Raw genomic sequence first — 20,548 nt, 5'->3', positions numbered from 1 at the left:
CTCCCTGCCCGTCCATGACGTTCTGTTCCACTCAAAGTGCGTCCGAAGGTATTTCTGTCAGCACAGCTCCTGTATGAGGGGGATGCTGCTCTCACCCAGCCGAGATGACTAAACCCAAAGGTCTCAGTTGTGCAGCTGATCCATGTGGTGGGGTTTTCATTAACTTTATCCAGTGTCTTTACGAGCATGGAGTCTGCATCATCATCCTGCATCACTGTATTTCTGATTTAGAGGGCTGGCAGGACTCGTGAGCTCAGAGCAGGTACCAGTGTCTTTCTGGGGGAGCTGATGACATTCCTGCTGAATTCAGTAGTGTGTGTGTGTTCTTTAGCAGGATCACAGTACAAATGAAAAAGAGCTGTTGATTTAAATGTCTGTTAGCGTATTTCAGGGATCTTTTTCATGAAGGTAGCTGGGCTGGGTTACAGTATAGTAGTGAAAGCTTTGTGTTTATAGCAGAAATAACAGGCTGTGCTGCAAGAGAGTTAATGTTTGCTGTCATGGAAACATGTTGCCTTGGAACATGATTAATGAGACAGGCTGAGGGAAAAGGAAGAAGCTATTCTTGAAATTAGTGTTCAGCAAACCCTAAGCAAGACCAGCAGTATACAATACCATGAATTTTAGTTACTTCAAATTCTGTTGTCTAGTTCACTTAACCTTCTCTTTTTATTTACTTATTCAGCAGCTCTTAAAACCACGTGGTTTTGTTCAAAGAAAATAGTTCAAAGCTAATCCTTTGGCTGACTAAAAATAAATAGCATGTTACTTGCACTCCCAGTTGCAAAATGTATTGAACTTTTGTGGAAACCACAAACTGAAGACAAACCTGTGGCTGGTCTGGAATGCCCCAATAGACCAGGGGGCAGCAGCAGTTTAGCTGAGAATTTTTGCCTTTTGGCTATTGTAGGTTTCAGAGAGTCCAGGAATATGAGGTAGGGGACATTTCTGTGGACTCAACCATTTGGAGAAATCTGATTATTCCTGATTGGTGTGGTAAGATTATTATTCTCTAATGCTGAAAGGAACGGCGAGGGGAATATACAAAAGGTGTTTTAAAGTTGATGTCACCCTTCTGCCATCTCCTTTTGGAATTCCCACTGAAACTTCTTTCTTCCAGAGTTCCTGCTCCAAACCCAAAATGTATCATTACACACCAGATTCTGCAATGGGCAGTAGAACGTTTTTCTCCTGCAGAGATGAATTTGTGTGTCTGTTGTAAAAAAGCAGTGCTGAATGTAGAATCCCTCGTTTACACAGGATGACAAATTCATTACAGCTTGCTGTGAATTTGAGCTGCCCTCTAGACCAGGATCTTGCTTGAATAAATTACCAGGTGCTCCAAGTCTCCCTGCCTGGTGGAGATCACACTTCAGGGTCCTCCGAGCTAGCTCACAGTGAGGAGTCAGCCTTAGCTGAGCTGAGCCAACAATGACAAGTCACAGGGGAACATCTTCACAGAACTTTCAGATGAAAGGATCTTTTTATTTCTCCAGAGGGCTTAGGGTGGGGTTCTAGGTGAGTATTATGCTGGATAAAAGCTCTGAAGGCACAATCTGACAATGCAGCAAGAAGGAAATATTCTGGGAAAATGAACAAGGAGCTGGCTGGATTTGTAAACTGACAGCTACACTGGGGCAAAGGAGGGTTTTTCTAGTGTCTGTTGTCAAGGACAAAGTGGTCCTTCTTTTCTCAGAGGGAAAACTGACTTGGATAATGAGTTTTTGCTTGGCAAAAGCTGATACACTGTTATGTTGGCAATGACAAGAATGTTCTGCTGGCAAAAAGGTACTGCAGAGAGCAATGAAATATCATAAGTTATTTTAAAATCCAGTAGTAAAACATTGATTCATTCTGCTTGGGTTAATACGAGGAAATATCAACATTTAGTATGACAGTTTTGTCTGAAGGATGATAAAAATAATTGTCAAAAAGGTTATGTCATAATGTATATTCCAATATTTAAGTCTGGTACGAGAGTGGAAAGCTTAAGACCTCAAGAAATCTTGTTCATCCTTCAGTCACAGGCAGGATCAGCTGCACTTATATTCTGAGTGATGTTTTTGTAACTTCTTCCAATCAGCCTGTGGTGGACATTTCAAAACATTCCTGAAGAGTCTGCCCTGAAACAAAACTCTCCCTTTGAGATGAAATGCTTTTCCTAACGCCAGCTCCTTTATTGCAAAATAAGCCCAGTACTACTTGTGATACCAGGCACAGATAAAGGAAAAACCTGTATTTCATTTCCTTGCAGCAGCCCTTTCAGGGGTTCTCTGTTTTGCTGTCCAGCTCCCAGGTAATGCTCAGGAGCAGTGAAGCACAAGGCTGGCTGTGCCTTTAGTATGGGCTATTGAGTGGTTTTAACCTTGATTCTCTTGGACTGTATTCAGTTGTGGTGATGAGTAGTTGGTCAGAAAATGTAAATAGCAACTTGTAACGTTGACTGGCACTGTGCCTGAGACAGAGACACAGCACTCTCTGATCCATGTGACAAAAAGCACTTTTATTGTTCTCACTTCACCTTGAATACCTTTCTTAATGTTCCCAGGTAAGCACTTCGGATTGGTTGAAAGTTCAGGCTGCTCAGCTCTCTGACCAACAGCCTCTGCAGCTTGGGCTGGGTCTCATTGGATCAAAGCCTTGTCTATCTCCAGTTCTGTCCTATCTCTGTTCCCTGGAAGCCTGTCTACCAGGCCAGGCTGCTTCTCCCGTATTTGGCCAAGTTAACTGCCCAGTATAAGCCAGTTTAGACTGTGACAGCAACTAAACCAATGAAAATCAGGAGCACAATACCTTTCTTCTGTTTTTTTACACTCTGTGACTGCACAAAACAGTTGAGCATGAGGCCTGGATTCAGCAAATACTTTCTACCCTGTTACAAACATGATAGAAAGCTCAGACTGCTTTAAAGGGGTACCTGCATTTTTGAGTTTAAATTCCCCCTTCCTGGCTGGCTCAGCACTGAGGAAAGAGCTGTTTCTTTCCAGGTGTAGGAAAAGAGGAGTTCTTTTCACTGTTATAACACTGGAGTCATGTTTTAAGATAAAATTAATGAGAAATGAAGATGGTTTAAATTCTAACAGGCTCTGGCTGTGGGTATGAGAATTCTAACAGGTTCTGGCTGTGGGTGTGAGGTTTCCACATGTAATTTTCCAGCTGGGAAGCAGCAGAAGAGCTCACCCCTAACAGGCAGGGCTTTTCTGAAGGGCAGGAAACTTAAAGTATGAAATGGGGTATGGTTTGAAGGCAGACAGTGAAGGAAGGAATTTCAAAAGGGATGATTTCTGTCTGGCTGTCCTGTGTGGTGCTGGAGCACAGCTGGGCACAGCTGCAGCCTGTGGAGGGGAGGGCTCAGAGCACACATGGACAGCTGGTCTCTGACAGAGGGTGAACAGGAGGTAAGTGCCCAAACACTGTCCCAAGATGTGTTGGCTTGGAGAGGAGAAATCCTTTGGGACAGCAGAAGGAATCGAGGGGCTGGCAGTGAGATATAAGGGTTTGCTGTTGTTTGGCTTGTCCTGCCATGCATTAACAGGCAGAGAAGCCTGTGTGTCATGTGCAAAGAAGGTTGTCATAATAGCCATAGTGGAGCATCCAGTTCTCTCCTAAAGGGGAAAAATCTGGGACCCTAAATGTTTGCAGATTACTCTGGTAAAAGGAAAAACTAACAGAAAAGCAAATGGATTTCTTCTAGAAGTGACTTTGTGAAGCTGCTGAGGGTTGTGTGTGTGAGGCCAAGCAGTAACAGTGTGGCACAAGTCAAAAGTGAAAATACTTACTGCTCCCCTTCTGCTCCAAGGTGATCCCAGCCAGGAGCAGGAGGGAGGTGCTCCTGGTCTCTGGCACGCATCTTCCCCTTGGCACAGGTTGGGGAAGCAGGAAATCTCTTAGTCAGGGATAGCAGCCAAGAGCATTAGAGAAGTGCCCAGTCCCAGCTGGGGGAGGCAGACTGCCCTGCTTCCAGCATCCCTGCAGGGGCAGGGCACAGAGGGCCAGCCAGCCCAGGGCAGGAGGGGCTTTTGCAAGGGGGAACATTGAGCAGGGCGCCTTCAGGTGCAGTTTCCACACTGTTTGGAGGGGGATACTTTCGGTGGTGTTATCCACAGCTTTCATTCATCCTGCTCTTTGTGCATCGCTGCTGCCCCCGTTCTCTTTTACCACCTTTTTCTTTGTAAACCTTCCCTGTTTTCTCCAGTTTGGTTTTCCTTCCTTTCCTTTTCCTGATGTCTAGTCTTGCATGAACTGTCCTTCACTTTCTGTCTCTTCTTTCTCTACTCATTTTGAGCTGCCTTTCCACAGAGGGAAGGCAGGGCTCCGTGTCTCCAGGCACAGCAGAGCAGGGGAGCCGTGTTCTGCTCAGCCCTCAGCTCCTGCTGATGGCACATCCACGACCTTTCCCTCTTGTCTCCTTTCTGTGTGTGCTTCTGCCAGGAATGCAAGGTCTGTTGGAAGGCCTTGTTTGAAGAATGACCACATTTCTGGTGTTGTATTTCCTATTTCTCCTCCCTGAGTAACTGCAGAGCTCAGCCTAGCTCAGGTGAATTTTGCAGTTTGTGATGCTTTGCACAGGGTGTTTGTGCTACTAGATCAGATGGCAGCTTGGTGCTTTTCCAAACTGGAATGTTATTTAGGGTCCAAATACAAGATTAAGAGCCATATGAAAAACTGTGAAAACTTCATTGCTAATCAGTTCTAGAAAGATGAGCAAGAAGAGTATTTTCACTCACATTTTAGCATGTTTGTTGTCCAAAGTTAACTCGGACACCCAGAGGGCATTTTTGCTGTGAACTTTCCATCTCTGCTGCAGATCTATTTGAGAAAACTGATTTGGAATGCAGGTAAACAGAGACCCTACAGAAAAGCAAGCAGTTAAACCGAGCCAAGGCTAAGAATGCTAACAGAGCCAAAAGGTCAGACAGGAAACCCATTTCACACCAAAATGACAGAAAGGTGGTGTTGATTTTGATGATTATTTTTAAATAGAAAAGTGTGTTGGGCAGAGGCTGGTGTCATGGCAACACTTGGCCTGTGAGTTTTTTCTGCACCTTTTCTGTTGCATATGTTTGGGCTATCATTTCAGTCATCCTTGCCTTTCATACTGTGGCTGTAGCCTGAGCAGGCCTGGGGGAAGGAGCTCGAGTGAGAGCACAGCCATACTCCAGCAGCATTTTCCATGTCTGGCACAAACCCCACATTGCCCTATGCACTTTCCAAATCTCCACTTTACTCCCTAAATATCTGACTTAGGTGAAGAGATGGAGCTAACAGCAGTATTTATGCTTCCATGCTGGGGGGGTCAGGATTCAGGAACTGGATGTGATACTGCCCTCCGGGCAGCCGGGATCCAAGCTAAATATATTCCCTGCCCCTGCCATTCCCCGCTGAGAGTGAGAGCTGCTGCCTGGGCTCAGAGGAGGCTGGGGCTTGCCTGTGCTGCCTAAAGCTAGCAGAGAAAATATATATCACAGATGTTAGTAATTAATCCCATGTAAGAGCTAAATCTCAAGTTACCCAGCTTGTTCCCCTCTCCATCACTTTTCAGGTTTTCTGGGTAAAATGCTGCAGTCCATCTAACAGGACTTGCAGTCTCAAGTAAAAATCTGAGTTTAAACTACGTAGAAATAGCCCCTTTCTAGATTACTACTTCTGCTTTTAACTTTCATGGCTTTCAATCCTCATTTGTTTCACAAATTCAGGGCTGTGTTTATTTATGCTTTTTTTCATGTCTTCACATTTTCACATGACCTTAGCGAGGCACAGAGGACAGAGGGTCTGGAGTTTGGTACCACCAGACTTTTTGATGCTTCTGTTCCTGTCTGTTTGGGCACCCTTATCAGGAGTTTCTGGGCAGCATCACTTGGGCATTTCAAGGGCTGGTGAACAGCTCCTTTGGGCTGTGTCAGCATCTGGTGGCAGCCCTCCCACCTTGCTGTGAGCACGGGAGGGCCAGGAGAGGGTGTGCACTCACTGCCCTGCTGAGCTCTGCCGAGCAGGGAGGTTCCTGTGGGGTGCACAAGCAGGGCTCACCAGAAGGCCTAAGGCTGGGAGGCTTGTTTCCATTTCTCAGTCAGTATCTGATAAATCAGTGTGTGCCTGGAGAAGTATGTTTATGGTCTTGGTAGTCAACAGAGAAGTTTACCCTTCGAAGGTGCTGTGGGTGCACAGGCAGGGGGTAGCTCCTCAGGCAGCAGCAGAGATGACCTCTGACCAAACCCCTGTGTTTGGGAGGAAGTTCAGGCTGTTATGTTGATACCTTTTTTTATCTTTTTAATGAAACCTCCTTCCTGCCATTTCAGAGGAGAGGAGGCTTTGACGTCATGTGCTGATGAGTCACTGCTGTTAACAGGCCAGCAAGCAGGGATTGAGAGTGCTGTCTGGAGCAGCTGCTCTGTTAATCATTCACAAAAAGCCCAGAGAAAGCTCGAGGGGAATGCTTGTGAATAATTAAATTTCTGTTTTCATTATGAAGACGCAGTTGATTTACCTGGATCTGCTAGAATCCAGGTATTAGGAAGTGAGGGAAGAAGACAATGATCTCACTGATCTGTCGATACCACTGTAAATAGCTTTTGGATAGTCATTGGTGTCAGTCAAGCATAGGCATGACTTAACAATTTCATGTAAAGCTTATACAATATAGCTCTGACCATCATCTACAACCACTTAAACCATATTTACGTTTTCTAGAAGAGAGTTCTTGGGGAAGCAAATGCCCTTGATAGGGCAAGACAGGGATTTTACTGGAAGGCTGGGTTTCTGTATGTATCTCATAGCCTAAATTTGTGTATTCTCAAAGAAAGCAGAGTTGCCCAGGTTTGTTCACTGATAGTTCCTCTGTTCATAAACATCTTCTGGGGGTGTCTGGACCATTTAGAGCTGCTGCTAAATCAGTATCATGACAAGAGATGTTGCACTCGTTCTGATGAGCTTTAAACTTCAGCTGCCAACATTCCATGATCAAAAAATTCATTAGATACTGTTTTGGGTGAGTAGGACTTTTATTTCAGACAAGGTCAAAACTGGATAAATTCCTAAATAGTGAATTTTTCACTGCTGAACTCTTCCTCTCTAATTTTAAATGTCTTGGACAAGAGCTGCTGCCTTTTAGGCAGAGGAAGAATAAGATGGGCAGTTTTACTCCCAAAGAAATCCCATCCCCTAAGTGGTCAGTTGAAGCTGCCTTAGGACAGAAGGATGATGCTTGGTCTTGAAAAAATATTCGATTTAGCTTTGCCTACACAGTTGGAGTGCTGGGACTGTAGGATTGCTTAAAAACATTGACTTTAATTATCTATACAATGTAACGAGAAAATTGTTGTTCTGCCTGTCAGACGAATAACGAGAAAGAAATCCCACACAACAAAACAATTTGAGTCTGATAAACCTTTCTGTCTTTGGGCATTGTTTTCATGGACCTGTGAAAGCCCGAGGATATATAGGCAGAACCTAATTAACTACAGCTGTTGAAAGAGAAACTTTGAAATGATTAGTTGAAAACTATTTTTTTCATCTTTCAGCGCTGTGGCCAATTTACTGTGGGCTTGCTCTCTTGAATTGATTTGTACAAAGTTTAACTGATCATATCAGCTCCTCCATACCCACATTACCCCAAATTCTACAGCTTCCTATCACGTGCTTTTCAATGAGCTGAGTTATTCTTGATTGATAAAAAAAAAGTCCTGGCAGGTGAAACCAGATAACATCACTGTGGAAGAGAGTTGTCCTGGAACTGCAATAGCTGGTGATTTGCCATTTCTGTGATGAGATGATTTCCAGAGCCCACCTGTCAGTCTGCTGATGGTGATGGCCAGTGTGGACCCTTTCAGAAGAGCTGGCCTCGCTCCTTGAGCAGGGCCAGGCCTCCTGCTGGGGTGGCAGAGTGGGTGAATATTGAGAGATTTAGGGGTAACAGCAAAGGCCCAGCAGAGATGATACATGACACCTTATGGAGGGGAGCAGGAGGGGTCATTAGAATCTGGGCAGTCCTGGGTGGGGAAACCAGAGCCAGAAGGATGGGGAGAGCAGCTCTGGTATGAGGATTGCAGCTTCCCAGATCATTGCAGGGAGTGCTGTCAAACCCATGGAAGGTGTGATCAGGAGGAAAGGAGGTTTGCATTGATTTTGGCAGTGGTAGAGCTCAATTTACAGATGCCAGAAGTGAGAGGTTCTGTACATACCCTGTCACAAGCAATTGGAGATCACGAACCAAGTGGCTCTGTGTGTTCCCCACAGAACCACAACCTGAGAAAAAGGGTGTCTGAGGATGGAGGATTTGTAACTTTGGTCCTGTGGCACATCTCTTCTGGAACTTTTCATGTTTGCCTTCTGAGCCTTTGAGATTCCTGTGTTCAAATTCCTATTAATTTCAGGGCCTGGAGGAACTTACATGCTGAAAGATGTGATTCTAATAAATAAATGACATTAGAAGGATACCTGGCTTTACTACTAACTCCTGATATTGTGAGATTTGGATTCTTCAGCATCACAAGCCATAGAGCCTGGGATATGGGATAGAGCCCAGTTTGAATATCAGAGCTTAGGGTGGTTATTTATACAGCAGGGGAAAAGGTCAGCAAAGCAAATTGTGTTGCTTGCAGAGGGAGCATACGTTGCATGACATGCAATAATGAAGGTCTCAGAGCAGGGCTGCCAGGAAAAAATTGAGGAATATTGAAAATAGGGGAAATCAAACAAGAACTTAGGAAGTATGGGAATAAAACAAAATCAAAAGGAGGAACCCAGTTAAAATCTAAACCAAATACAGTTTCTGAAAATCAATACTTTTTGTCTCAAATGTTGGTTCTACAGAAGATGCTATTTTTAGTTGCTCATTAAAAAGGGTCCTCCTGAGGAGCTATTGTTCTCTGGGAGATCAGATGCATTGTGTAGTCAAATATCATATTAAAAATAGAGAAGGATTTCTGGAAAGATGTGGATGCAGGAAAGCAATACATTGTGAAGAGGCTGCTAAAAGCCACCCAGAGAAAATGGCCATGTGAGGTGTATTACAACACTGAGAAGCCATCAGCAACAAGAAATCCTCTGGGACACCAAAGCCTGGGTCTGCACGTAACCCTGAGCACCTGGGAGCCTCTGAGCTCCCTCCCCTGGAGTCCTTGCCTTGTGGATGAGGACAGCTGATGGCCTTTGCTCTGACATTTCTATTACTGGAAGCATTCTCTGTGGGAAGGACTGGAAGGTTTAAAAACAAGTTTGAAAATTTTCACTATTCTCCAGATACATTTTTTTCCCTTAATTGCAAAGCAAGTATAGGCTTTTTGGGGTTTTTTTTTTAATGACTGATTCAGCCAACCATTTAATCTTTTGCTCTCTGTACTCAGCAAAAATGTGAGTTTGTCTGGAAAAATAATAATTGGAGAAAGACTAACACAAAGGACCAAAACAAACTGGGATTAAAGGATGGCTTCAGGAATCTTTCCTCAACCCAGAAATCGTCCAGTAGGTTTTGGCATAAATCACAGTCTTGTGTCAGTGTCCAAGCCTGAGCCCCGTGGCATTGGGGGGTGGGTGTTCCCTCCCTCAGCCCTCTCATCTGAGCACAGGCTTGCTGCCTGCCTGCTGCTCCTTAGGGATCACAGGGTTGTGTAGGAAAAGGCACTGCTGTTTGCTGGTCACATTATCAGGTTTCTTGACTCACCTCTGGCCTCTCAGTTGGTGCTTGGGGCAGCTCATCCAGGCTCCTTGGACCTGCCAGGCCCCCAGGGCTGCAGCCAGTGCCTTTCTCACACAGCAAAGCTTCAGGGAGTTCTTGTAATGCCAGAGCTCGTTAGGTGTGTCATCGTTAATTATTGACTGAGCACTCAGAGATGGGATTGTGATAGTTCTGTTCTTTGTTTCTTTCATAAGAAAAAGAATAGCTTCAAAAGTTAAATTTTAAAAGTTGAAACCTTTACAGAGGTTCCTATTCTCCCATGCCTGAGGGGATGCGTTTCTTTTCTATTAAGGTCAGAAATAAGTATCTCTTTCATCTTCCGTCCTTGATCAAGCGCTGTGGGATTTCCAGAGGGCTCTGTGTCCCCTCTAAGCCAGCACATCAGATGGCTCCAGTGCATCAGCTCCGAGCTGTTCCCACAGCTGCCAAAGGCAGAGTAGTTCAGACCCTGGTGCAGTGATTAATGCTCCCTGCTCCTCGGGACACACCAGCAGAATCCTCAGACCTGTCCTGCCCTCAGCCCATGCTCATGAAGATGGAAATACCTGTTGCACCCCCTGCCCTAGCAGCCTGATCTTGCCCATCACATCCTTCCAGGCTTTGTGACAGGATTCTGAGTGTCCCCGTGAAGCTGCTCTGAATTTTGAGAGTGTGGCACTTTGTCTCCTCAGAGTGACAAAGACGTGTCCTTTTAGATCCAGCCTACTGCAAAACAAGGTCAACCTGATTGTTTTGGAACAGATGGCTTTCTTCCATGTAGTGGCATTTCCCTGGCTAAATGGAGCCTGACTAGACATAAATATTAAATGTAGCTATATATGGATCTATAAGTATAGCAATGAATTGTAGGGTTATGAGAATTTAGTGCTGCTGAAGAAATTATTATATTTTTCCCAAGAAAACCAGTCAGCACTTATTATAAGTAACTAATTTTCTTTATTTTCAATAGTCATCCTTTAAAGTAAGTTGACAGGTGACAGGTTAGCCCAGTCCCCCCCTGGGGAAGGTTTTCAGTGAAAGATGGCTGGGAGCAACTGCACGAGAAGAGTTTGATATATCCTGAGCTGCCTGCCCCAGCAGAGTGAGGGCTTGCTGACTTCTGTGGAAATGTGAGCTAAACCAGATCTGATCTCGATACTAAAACAGGAGATGGATGGGGAAGTGTGGGCTGGGAGGCTAGAAAAATACAGGTGAATTAATGGCACACAGGAACACTATCTTGCTGTTTCCAAGTAAATGCATGCTGCTGTCAGTTTGGCTTGTTTTTTTTCAAAATATAGGGAATGATTGTGCCCCAGATTCTTGTCTGACTGTATTACAGCATGCCTGTGGGGGGTGGGGGAGTGCATGTCTTATTCATGCATTTGAGCATTACTTGAGATTTCCTGTTTTTCAGGGTGTCCGTGTGCATTTCCTGGTCCTATAGAAGTAATTTAGATGGTATTAATTAATTGTTTCTAATACTGTTGTGCAGGAGGGAGCCTTCAGAGGCCCATTCCAGCTCTGTCTTCACATGGTTAGAAAAGCAGGCAGCCCCAGCAGTGAAGGTCCCTGCTGCAGGGTGCTTTACTCCTGTGTGACAGAGTGGCCTTGGTGGCATGTGGGGAGCTTTGCCTTTCCAAGAGGGGCATTCAGATCTCTCCTCTCCAGCTTTATCTCATTAGCTCTTTTCAGAAAAAGCAGCAGAAATCCAATGTAATCACTTTGGTGTTCAGGGGCCCTGATTCAGCTGGGACACTGGCTCAGTGAGGGGAAATGCTGCTTCTTGACTCACTTCCACTTCTCTTCACTGAGTCACTGTCCATCCCTGCTGCTGGAACTACCTGAGAGAGTCTGACTGCATTCCTGGGCACTTGGAGTCCTACCTAACTTCAGGGAACTGGAGGGAGTTCACTCAAAGACGTGGGAGCTTGTTGTCCCCTCTGAAACACCATGAACTACTGAGATTTAACAAGTGTGTTTGAAAGCCTGGCCTAAAAATGCACAGATTTCCTTTGGCTGGTAGGTCATTGCTGAAAAGGGACTGAAAAAGCCACGAGGACTTCAAAGGAGTTCACATCTGAGCTAGAGGTGAATTTCTCTTTCACAGCTTGGGCAAGTTTCCAGAGCAGAAACAAACTCAGACGTGGATTTTAAATGTCATCAGCCTTGCAAGTCAAGCACCAAGTTCAAGTGTACAGTGAAGGAAGGACCTTGACAGAGTGCCCAGCCTTATTTATGTGCCTTTGAGCTCCTGTGACTGAGCAGGAGGGGAATAACCACCAGGAACACCTCCACCCTGCCTCTTTGGGCGACCCTCAGCTTTCCTCTTCTCGAGTTTCCTTCTGGCTCTTTGTGCTCTTTTTTTCATCTGCTGGTTCTGTTTCCAGAAATGCTGCCAGCTCCACACACATTTCTCTTTTCTGCCAGGTTTCCCAGTGCCCATGGTGACTGCATCCCACAAGACTCCCTGGTCCAGCTGCAAGTCCAAAAGCTGATGTGGTCTCAGGTGTGAGCCTGCTCAGCCTCTCCTCACATCATCCATCCACACATGGCAAGAGAGCAAGGTATTTTAAAAGCCAACCCTGTTCATTACAAAATAGAGAATTTTCTGAAACAAACACTTGTGTGTGTTTAAAGGATCTGTTTGTCTTCCTTCACTCAAAGGTTTTTTTTGTTCTTCATCAATATTGAAGTCTTCCTGTTTTAAGAAATTTAGATGAAAACTAACTTAACACACTATTCTTATAAAAAATGCTCACTTGTTTCAACGTCTTTACAAAATGCAGGGAATAAATTCCAGCATCAGCATTAAGACTGAAATAAAGCTAGATGGATCATTTATTTCTCAGTGAAGTTAGGCTCCCCAGATCCATAGGTTTTCATGCTTTTTCTTGTGATTTGGTTGCTTAAGGCACTAATTACGTAGCAAGGTAATATAATGTAACATTCCTTCACACAGACCTTGTCTTTAGTTTCAGTATTTCCAAAGCCTCCCAGCCTGCTTGGAGCAACCTTCCAGAAGGTAAAGTCATTATTCAGAGCTCTGCTTTACATAGACATCTTTTCTGCTCCCAAGTAAAAGTGTTCATGGTCATGAGAGCTGTTGACCCTCTCCAGATACTTTCATTTATCAACCCAGCTGTTGTCCAGAACAGCTTTGAGGTTTTTTACTTTGCTGAGATCCAGTGATCAGTGAAGTGACCAGAGGAGGGTCAGAGCATCTGCAGGGCTGCTGGCTGCCTTCCCAGCCCTGTGGCTGTGCCTGACTCCTGCTCAGATCCAGTGGCAGCAGCCAGGACCTGGGGCTGAGACCTTCCTTGCCCCAGTGAGATGATACATCCCATAACAAACAGAGCAGGATATTACTGCGAGCAGGTCTGACTGTATTGTATAAGGCAGCGAGGAAATTAGCAGGAAACAAAGCAAAACCTGGCTCCATTAAATCTGATTAGTAGTTTTTGCTAGTGAATGCTGGCAGCACAGAGATTTTGTGTTGTTTCACAGAGGTTGCTGATAGTGGCTGAGGCTGAGCAAGGGGTGCTTGATTTACATGTGCTGTGCCTGAAACAAAATCTTGATATTCGTTTGTGAATTTAAATGTTCCTCAAGTCTGTGCAGAAGTGAGTCCCTGAAAACTAATTTTCAAATGTATTTCCCAGGTCCATGGATTTTTGGTCTTGCTCATTTTAGGATGCATCTTCCCCTCTGACTAAGGTGTTTATGAGCTATGTATTACCAGATAAACATAAATAAATGAGACTGATTTATGAGTTACCAGCCCTCAGTAATTCTGGATGATTGATAGTCTTGGTGTGGTTTGGGTTGCACCTCCAGTGCAGCTGCTTGAAGCTGCCTGTACCCTCCTTGTAGCTCTCTTTTCCCTCTGGGACAGAGAAGACACCATTCCTGAAGCCTGAACCTGGCTTCTGAATTGCTGCAAATTTCTTGCAAATCTGTTATATTTGACATGTCTCATGAAGTTATTAGTGGGATATTGAATATTGCTGAATATTAGGGCTTCTTTGTTCTTAGTTATATAGCCACATTTTAGTTAGACCTCTTTTCCATAATTTAACTCATACTAAATTACAATGTATGCTTTGGAACAGAAAATTAAATGCTATAAATCAATCTGAAAACGAATAGCTACCAGAAGCTAAATTTAAGTCTGTGAGCAGCCCAGGGGTTCACTATTTGGGCAGGCAAGTTTTCAGCCAACTCTCTGGATAAGATGCAGAGAGGTTGCATCATTGCAAGGCTCTGGCTGGCAAAACATGCCATGAGAGCAGAGCACTGTTGCTTAGCGACTCGTGAAGGATGATTAACCCTTTCCCAGAACTCCCAATGGAAGCTATGGAAGCCCTCCTGAGCCATCATTCTGGAAAATAATTGAATACGAAGAAACTACTCTAATATCTTTAGCTATTAGATGCATTGATGTATTAATCATTAATGTTTTATGAAGAACTGTCTTAATGTTACCATTAGTTACTGAAGGAGATCACTAAATCAAAAGCCATTTGTCCATGGTATGACGTGTAATTATTGCAAAGGAAGGCTCATATAATTACAGTAAAGGTGGAGTAAGAAATGATTAAAACTATTTTGGGACTGATGGTGGTCAATGCCACTGCTGCTATTTCTTCATATGAACTCAGGTACTTCTAAAGTTTCAGGTGAATTTAAAGACTGAGCCCATGCATTGGCATTAGTCTTGCATGGGGTACCTTGAAGCAGAGTTCAGTACCAACAGCACTTAAGGAAGTTCCTCACCTCTCATCCCTTTCCAGCACAACAGAGATATTATAAAGGACACTTCCGTCTGAAAACAGCCGTTTTAATTAAAAATATAATTAATCTTTGGTGTTGATGGGCTAAAAAAATTCTGTTCTCTTGTCTGAATGATGCCTGAAATTCAGCATGAGCTGATAAGCAGGAATGTATGGGTGTGGTGGGCGGGTTGGGTTTTACCTGGTGTCACCTTCTGCAGATACTACAGAGCAGACATTTTCCACACAGCGTCACTAATGTGTTCCAGAATTTGGGTTGATTTTTTCAAAATGTGATCACTTTGGATGGTGTACACCTTATGCAGGTTGAGCTCTCTTAATGTGAAGTGTGGAGTCAGTGCAGCTGTGGACAGCCAGAGCAAGATGAGCAATTCCCAGTGTCAAACAGCCCCTTGGGTGGGCTGGGCTGCCTGCGTTTGGCCTCTTTGGAAGCAGCCTGGAAAGAGCATTGACTCCAGCCTACAGAGAGTGCTGGAGGGGTGTCCTGACAGTGTTATCTTCACTAGGATGGCTCCCAGTGTTCAGTGTGCTGCTCAACAGCAGCAGAACAACACGGTGTTCCATTGCAGCACTGGAAAAGTCCCCCATGGGAACAGAGGTTAAAGCACAGATAGAGGATTTTAAATTGCAATGGTCACTCTCTGTGATTTTCGTTGGTAATAAAGGCAAGAATTCCCCTGGAGCAAGAAACACTCTTGGTTTCGCCTCTCCCCCTCGAGGAGCTCCAGCAGCAGCAATGAGTTTCTGTGACTATTGACCCTCAGATGTGGTAACCGAGGGGAGGTGAGGGCTGGGAGCAGCTGCCATGGACATGGGTCTGTGTGCACCCCCAGCACCTGCGTGGCTCTGCTTCATCAACAGGGAAAGCCACCTGAGCCAGAGACATTCTGTACCTGGGAGTGTTGAGATTGTGTTCTCTCTTGTTTGCAGATGGGTAACTCTGTGACCTTAGCAGAGACTTACAAGGCACTAGAGTCAATCCAGGTGACAAGTTGGCACGAAGATAACCTTTGCTGTGACATATCCAAATGCAGGCCCTGTGTTTCTTAATTTGTCCTTATTCTGTGTGCTGCTATCAGGCAGATGCAGAGGCTGCTGGTGATCTTGTTTCCCAAATGTCTTATCCTGATGCATTTCAGACTTTCAGCTCCAGAGAGCAGCCCGTGTGACAAACAAGCTGACTGTGTGCCATGTGGGGTTTTGCACTGCTGCTTTTTGAGTTGAGTCCATGCCACTGAGACATCTCCAGGGAGATTAATGCTGCATCAGAGGCACACAACAATGCAGATATTTCTGAATTGTTAGGCAGATTATTTAATGTTGTTTTGAACACGCTTTCTAAACTTGCCAACAGCAAAAATAAACTTGTGTGACTGATATCTGAGCTGTTTTCTTTCACTGTTGTTAGTAAGGAGATGGAGCTTCCAAGCTGGGATGTGTCAGTGTTTCACTGGAATGGATGGATTCAACTTGTCTGAAATACGATTTTGGCTGGCGCCTGTCAGAGGCAGCAGACATTTGTCTTGTGCTGTGCTGGCTGGTGTGTCACACAGTGGGGACAGCATCCATTATTACCCTGCTGTCTCCCTCCACAGGCTTTAATCGTGCCAGCTGTGGTGGTTTGGTTCTGAGCAAGTGATCCCGAACTGGGGCTTCCTGGGCAGAGACCAGCCTGGGAAACCTTAACATCAGGGCTTGTGTGGAGAGTCCAGCAGTCAGCTGTGTGCTCCAGAGCAGCAGCCAGCACAGCAGGGCTCTGCTGGGGCTCTCCTGGGGCTGGAGCAGCAGAGCCCTGAGCTCTCTGCTGAGCCCTGAGAGAGGCAATACTGCTCTCTGTGCTCCTGTCTGCACTGGCCCTGCAGGAGTGCTCACACCACGGGCTCTGCCCTGGCTGCACCCTCAATGTCTCTGTGCTCTCACCTCTGCTTCTGGGGGGGTTCACAGAGCTGAGAATTTCGTAATATGCTTCTGGGAGGAACAAACTTTAGCTGGGATTTGTGTGGGCAGTAGAGCCACAGCAAAGCAATATGTGTGGATGAATCTGGCTGCCATTGGGGAATTCTTGGCATTTCTTCTACCAGTTCTGATTCAGGTTTGGTGTGGTTTCGGGGCATGGTGTGATTTTGTCTCTGTAGAAGAGCCTAGTCTGTGGAAAGGCTGAATATACTTAAATAGTGAAATGTAACTGCACATGGAGTGTGCTGGGGCTGTGTGGGGTTCAGGGTGAGGGTGCTGCAGGGGCTCAGATATTTCTGTGGGCTTGGGCAACCTTGAATTGGCTCCCCCACAGTGAGTGAGCACGCTGGGCACCTGGGGCTTAGGCTGGCAGTGAAGCCGTGGCTGTTTGTAAAGCACTGTCCTGTCCCTTCTGTGCTGCTCCAGGAAAGGAGCATTGTGGCAGAGAGAAAGCCCAAACACCCTGGGAGGGAGTGATGGGGACAGTGACACCTGAGCACATGCTGGGACCTGTCCCTGCCTGCCTGTGCACCCTGGTGGGGTGAACCCAGGTCAGCCCTGCCCCAGCATCCCCTGAGCTGTGTTAGTTCCAGGATGGATTTGCTGTCAGCAAATACATATGTACCTGCCCACAGGGATCCAGTGCTCCATTTCCTATAAATTCTTTAGTTTAGGGGGAAAATCTGAATATGTGGTTATTCATTAGTTCCAGGGGTGCTTCAGCCATGTGAATTGTAAATAAGAAAATGGCATATGAAATTCTAGTCACTAGAATGGGGAAATAAAAGGCAACTTATCTAGAAATTATTGATTTTCTTTTTCTGGTTGTTCATGGTTAATATTTAGCCACCCCTAGCTGTGCTTGAACACACCTGTGAACACAAAATATGAGACAGGCAATAAGAAGTGGCTGATTTCATTTTAACATCCTTTAATTAGTGCAGAAAACAGCCTGTCATCCATATCTGAAATGGAAGGGCTGCACACTGAAGCGTTTCCTGTGATGAAATAATGTGTGATTCCAGGTGAGGCTCTTTCTTTCAGTGCTGTCAACAGTGAGCCCTGGGGAGTTTGTTCTTTCCAGCTGGATGATAGCAAGTGACAGATTTCTTAATATTTGTTACAGTGTTGGTGCCTTTCACTGCGTGGCACATCAGGAGAAAAAGATTCACTGCTCTGAATAGCTGAACCTGGCCTTTTTGTTCTCACCACTGGGTCTTAGTGGTATAGCTTAAGATGATAGCCTGTGATATGAGATTATTAGAAGTTCTTTAGTTAGGCTGTAGACAACTATATTTTAAATTGTATTAAATTCATTGAGCTTCAGAGCTAGAGCCCACTCTAATGCCACAATGCTATAGAACACAGAAATTTTTGCAGGTAACTTCTGTACAAAGCCATAGAGGATTGGTTTCAGTCACAATACAAGGGGCTATTATGTCACATTTCTCTTTTCTTGTGGTTTATTTTGAGCAGTTTTCTGTCTTTGAGTTGTTTGCCTTCATACCCCCCTAAAAACCTGCTGAAAATTGTATGCCTTTTTTTAATATTAAAGAGGCCTTTCAGTCTTGAATGCCTGATGTTCAAGCTGTGATGGGCAGGGAAAGCTCTCTGTTCTGCAGGGAGAGAAGGTGAGGACAGGGAGGCAAAGGGAGCTGATGGAGCCCCTGCAGTAGGACATGGCTCCACAGCCATGTACAGGCTAATCACCTCCATTCAGTCCCAGCTCCTTGCCCGGGCTGTGGGTGAGTGTTGATGCTCAACAGCTCTGATTTACCTTCCAGCACTAGAGAGCAACTGCTAATTGTCCTAGCAAGTGTTTCAAGGCTTTCTAGCCCGATGAACTTGGATGCAATGGCTGAAGAAAATGTTTTGCAACCATTACTGGAACTGAAAGTCTGGAAACCTTTTGTGGATACTGAAGCCAGCTCCATTAAAATGGTTTCCCTCTCTGTCTCCAAAAAGTTCCTGGTAACAGAGTAACAGTTGGATGTTTTGATTCTGTCTCAAAACCAATTTCCATTATATCAAGAGGGAAAAAGAGCTACGGAATCACATAGTTTCAAGAAATGGCATACGTAACAAATGCTGTACTGTGAGAAGGAGGCTCTATTTCCAATAAAAGATATAATTGTTATTGAGAAAGATCAGAAGACATCCACGAAATATGTGACTGAAGTGTATTTGAGAGTAGACAAAATTATCATCAAACCCAAAAGTGTCCCAGTTACAAATAGTCAATTACAGACATTAATTTCTTGTGGTCTAGATCACTCAGTTCTGTCTAGTAAACATCACCTTTATTTTGGGAGTGCTTTTTCCCCCTGACCCATTGTGAAAAATTTGATCTTCCTGGCCCATTTGCAGCAGCCTGTAGCAGCCAAGCATGTGTCTTCAGATGTCACACAGGGTTTGGTGCCCTGAGATCCTGGGCACAGGTCATACCTTAGAGCACTGACAGTCTCTAGTAATGAGGCAGTGTCATGTCAGATACAACTGGATGAGTTATTTGTAGCAAACAACTGATTTAATTTCTTTCCCTCGGTGTCTGAATGATCTGCTGTGAGGTTTTGACTGCCAGAGATCTGCGTGTGTGAAATGACAATGACTGTTTTATGCAAATGGTTCCATGCTCTGGATTGCCTATCAGCTATTCAGAGACATTATTTCTCATTATTTGCTGTTTCAGCTGAATGACAATCCTTGCAAGTCACGGGGCACTGAGGCTGAGCCTTGAATGAAGAGCTTCCAGACTCACATGGAGCTTCCAGGATGATCTTTCAGCAGTGCCATACACACACCCTCTGTGCTCTGCTGTTCCTGTGCCGTGGTTGATGCTGGTAAGGGATGGGAGCTCTGCCTGGTGCGTGGGGCAATCCTGTGCCTCTCTTTGTACCGAGCCTTGTCAGCAGCTTTTGGCAGCATCTCCTTGGTTGTAAACACGTGGCACAGGGTGCAGGGAGGCAGGGTGAACTGGCAGTGGGCAGGGGATGAGCTGGTTTGGGTTTGGCCACAGGACTCAGCACTGTCCCTGCTCCTGCTGCACAGTCCAGTTCTCTGCCCGGGAAGCAGGTGAGGTTTGCTGTGCTCCTCATGCAGTTTTTCAGCAAGAGGCTGTACATGAGAGAGCTACATCATTTGTGACAGTTGTAGCTCTAAATAGGAAATGATTAATATTTCATGGTTATTTTTCTGTAAGACATGATTCTTGGGAGAACGCATCAGTCTGCCTTGCTGGAGAGAATAAGCCCGCCTTGCCCAGCTTCAAATGACAATGTAGTCAGGCACTGCATGCTAATATTCCTGCTTTAGATGGAAGCTCTCTGTCTGCCTGACTAATGCTCTACTGCCAGTACGTCAGTGCAAAAGTGTGCACTGCAGTTTTGGAAACTTCTCTTTCCTTCATCAGTTGTGCAAGTTATCTGCCACTCTGCCTTTTCCTTCTGCACCTTCAGTCTAGGTTTTAAATAGTACAAGAGGTCATGAATGTCAGCCGACTGCATCATCTGCAAAACCTTTGATTCTGATCTTTCCTTTTTTATTTACTCATTTTTTCCTTTCTTGAGTAATAAGCAAGCCACTTCAAAATATTTCAGGATTGCACCAGAGAATAGCAAACAATTGGTCAAGGAAACATTCTTGTCTCTGTGATATGATTTTCTGTGAAGGTGGCTGTTCAGAATGCCTCTAGATAACAAATACTGGCAAATATCTTACAGATCTTTTGTTCATATAACATTAATGGAATGGTCACAGAGTTACTGTTATTCAGCAGTGAGGCCACCAAGACTTTGACTGCCCTGAACTGCTACAAGAAAGTCTACAGGAAGATTATGGAAAGCTTGGTAAGAAAAGTGCAGTGGAAGCTGCTTTTTTTTCTGCTCTGCCAGTTGTTCTGTAGGAGGAGTTACACTCTACTGTAGTAGGATGCTGTTAAATACTGCAAACCAGGATGAAAGAAACAGAGGGACAGATTCTTACTTACATATAAAGGTTTCTTAACCTGAACTTGGTTAGACCAGAAGAAAATGCTTGTATGTTCCCCCAGACTGGTATAATGAGATCTAATCCTTGCACAAACAGCTCTACTGGAATACAAACTATTCATAGCAGATTCGGCTGGTCCCAGCCTGAGTTTCATTGGGTT

At 44.8% G+C, this 20,548-nt stretch overlaps 1 long non-coding RNA gene across 2 annotated transcripts; it reads left to right on the top strand.

The window, feature by feature from the left end:
* Positions 1-69: 69 nt before the first annotated feature.
* LOC148222630 (uncharacterized) lies at positions 70-20,250 on the top strand. 2 transcript variants are annotated; one of them, XR_015805657.1, is made up of 4 exons: positions 70-262; positions 12,083-12,219; positions 19,091-19,241; positions 20,121-20,250. It is a non-coding gene; the product is annotated as an uncharacterized LOC148222630 (long non-coding RNA). The 2 variants fall into 2 exon arrangements; XR_015805658.1 differs by lacking the exon at positions 12,083-12,219.
* Positions 20,251-20,548: the final 298 nt, after the last annotated feature.

The sequence above is a fragment of the Sturnus vulgaris genome, chromosome 10 (assembly GCF_052056855.1).
Source record: "Sturnus vulgaris isolate bStuVul1 chromosome 10, bStuVul1.hap1, whole genome shotgun sequence".
NCBI lineage: Eukaryota > Metazoa > Chordata > Aves > Passeriformes > Sturnidae > Sturnus > Sturnus vulgaris.
The sequence above is the reverse complement of the archived record's forward strand: the minus strand, read 5'-3'. Positions and strand labels throughout refer to the sequence as shown.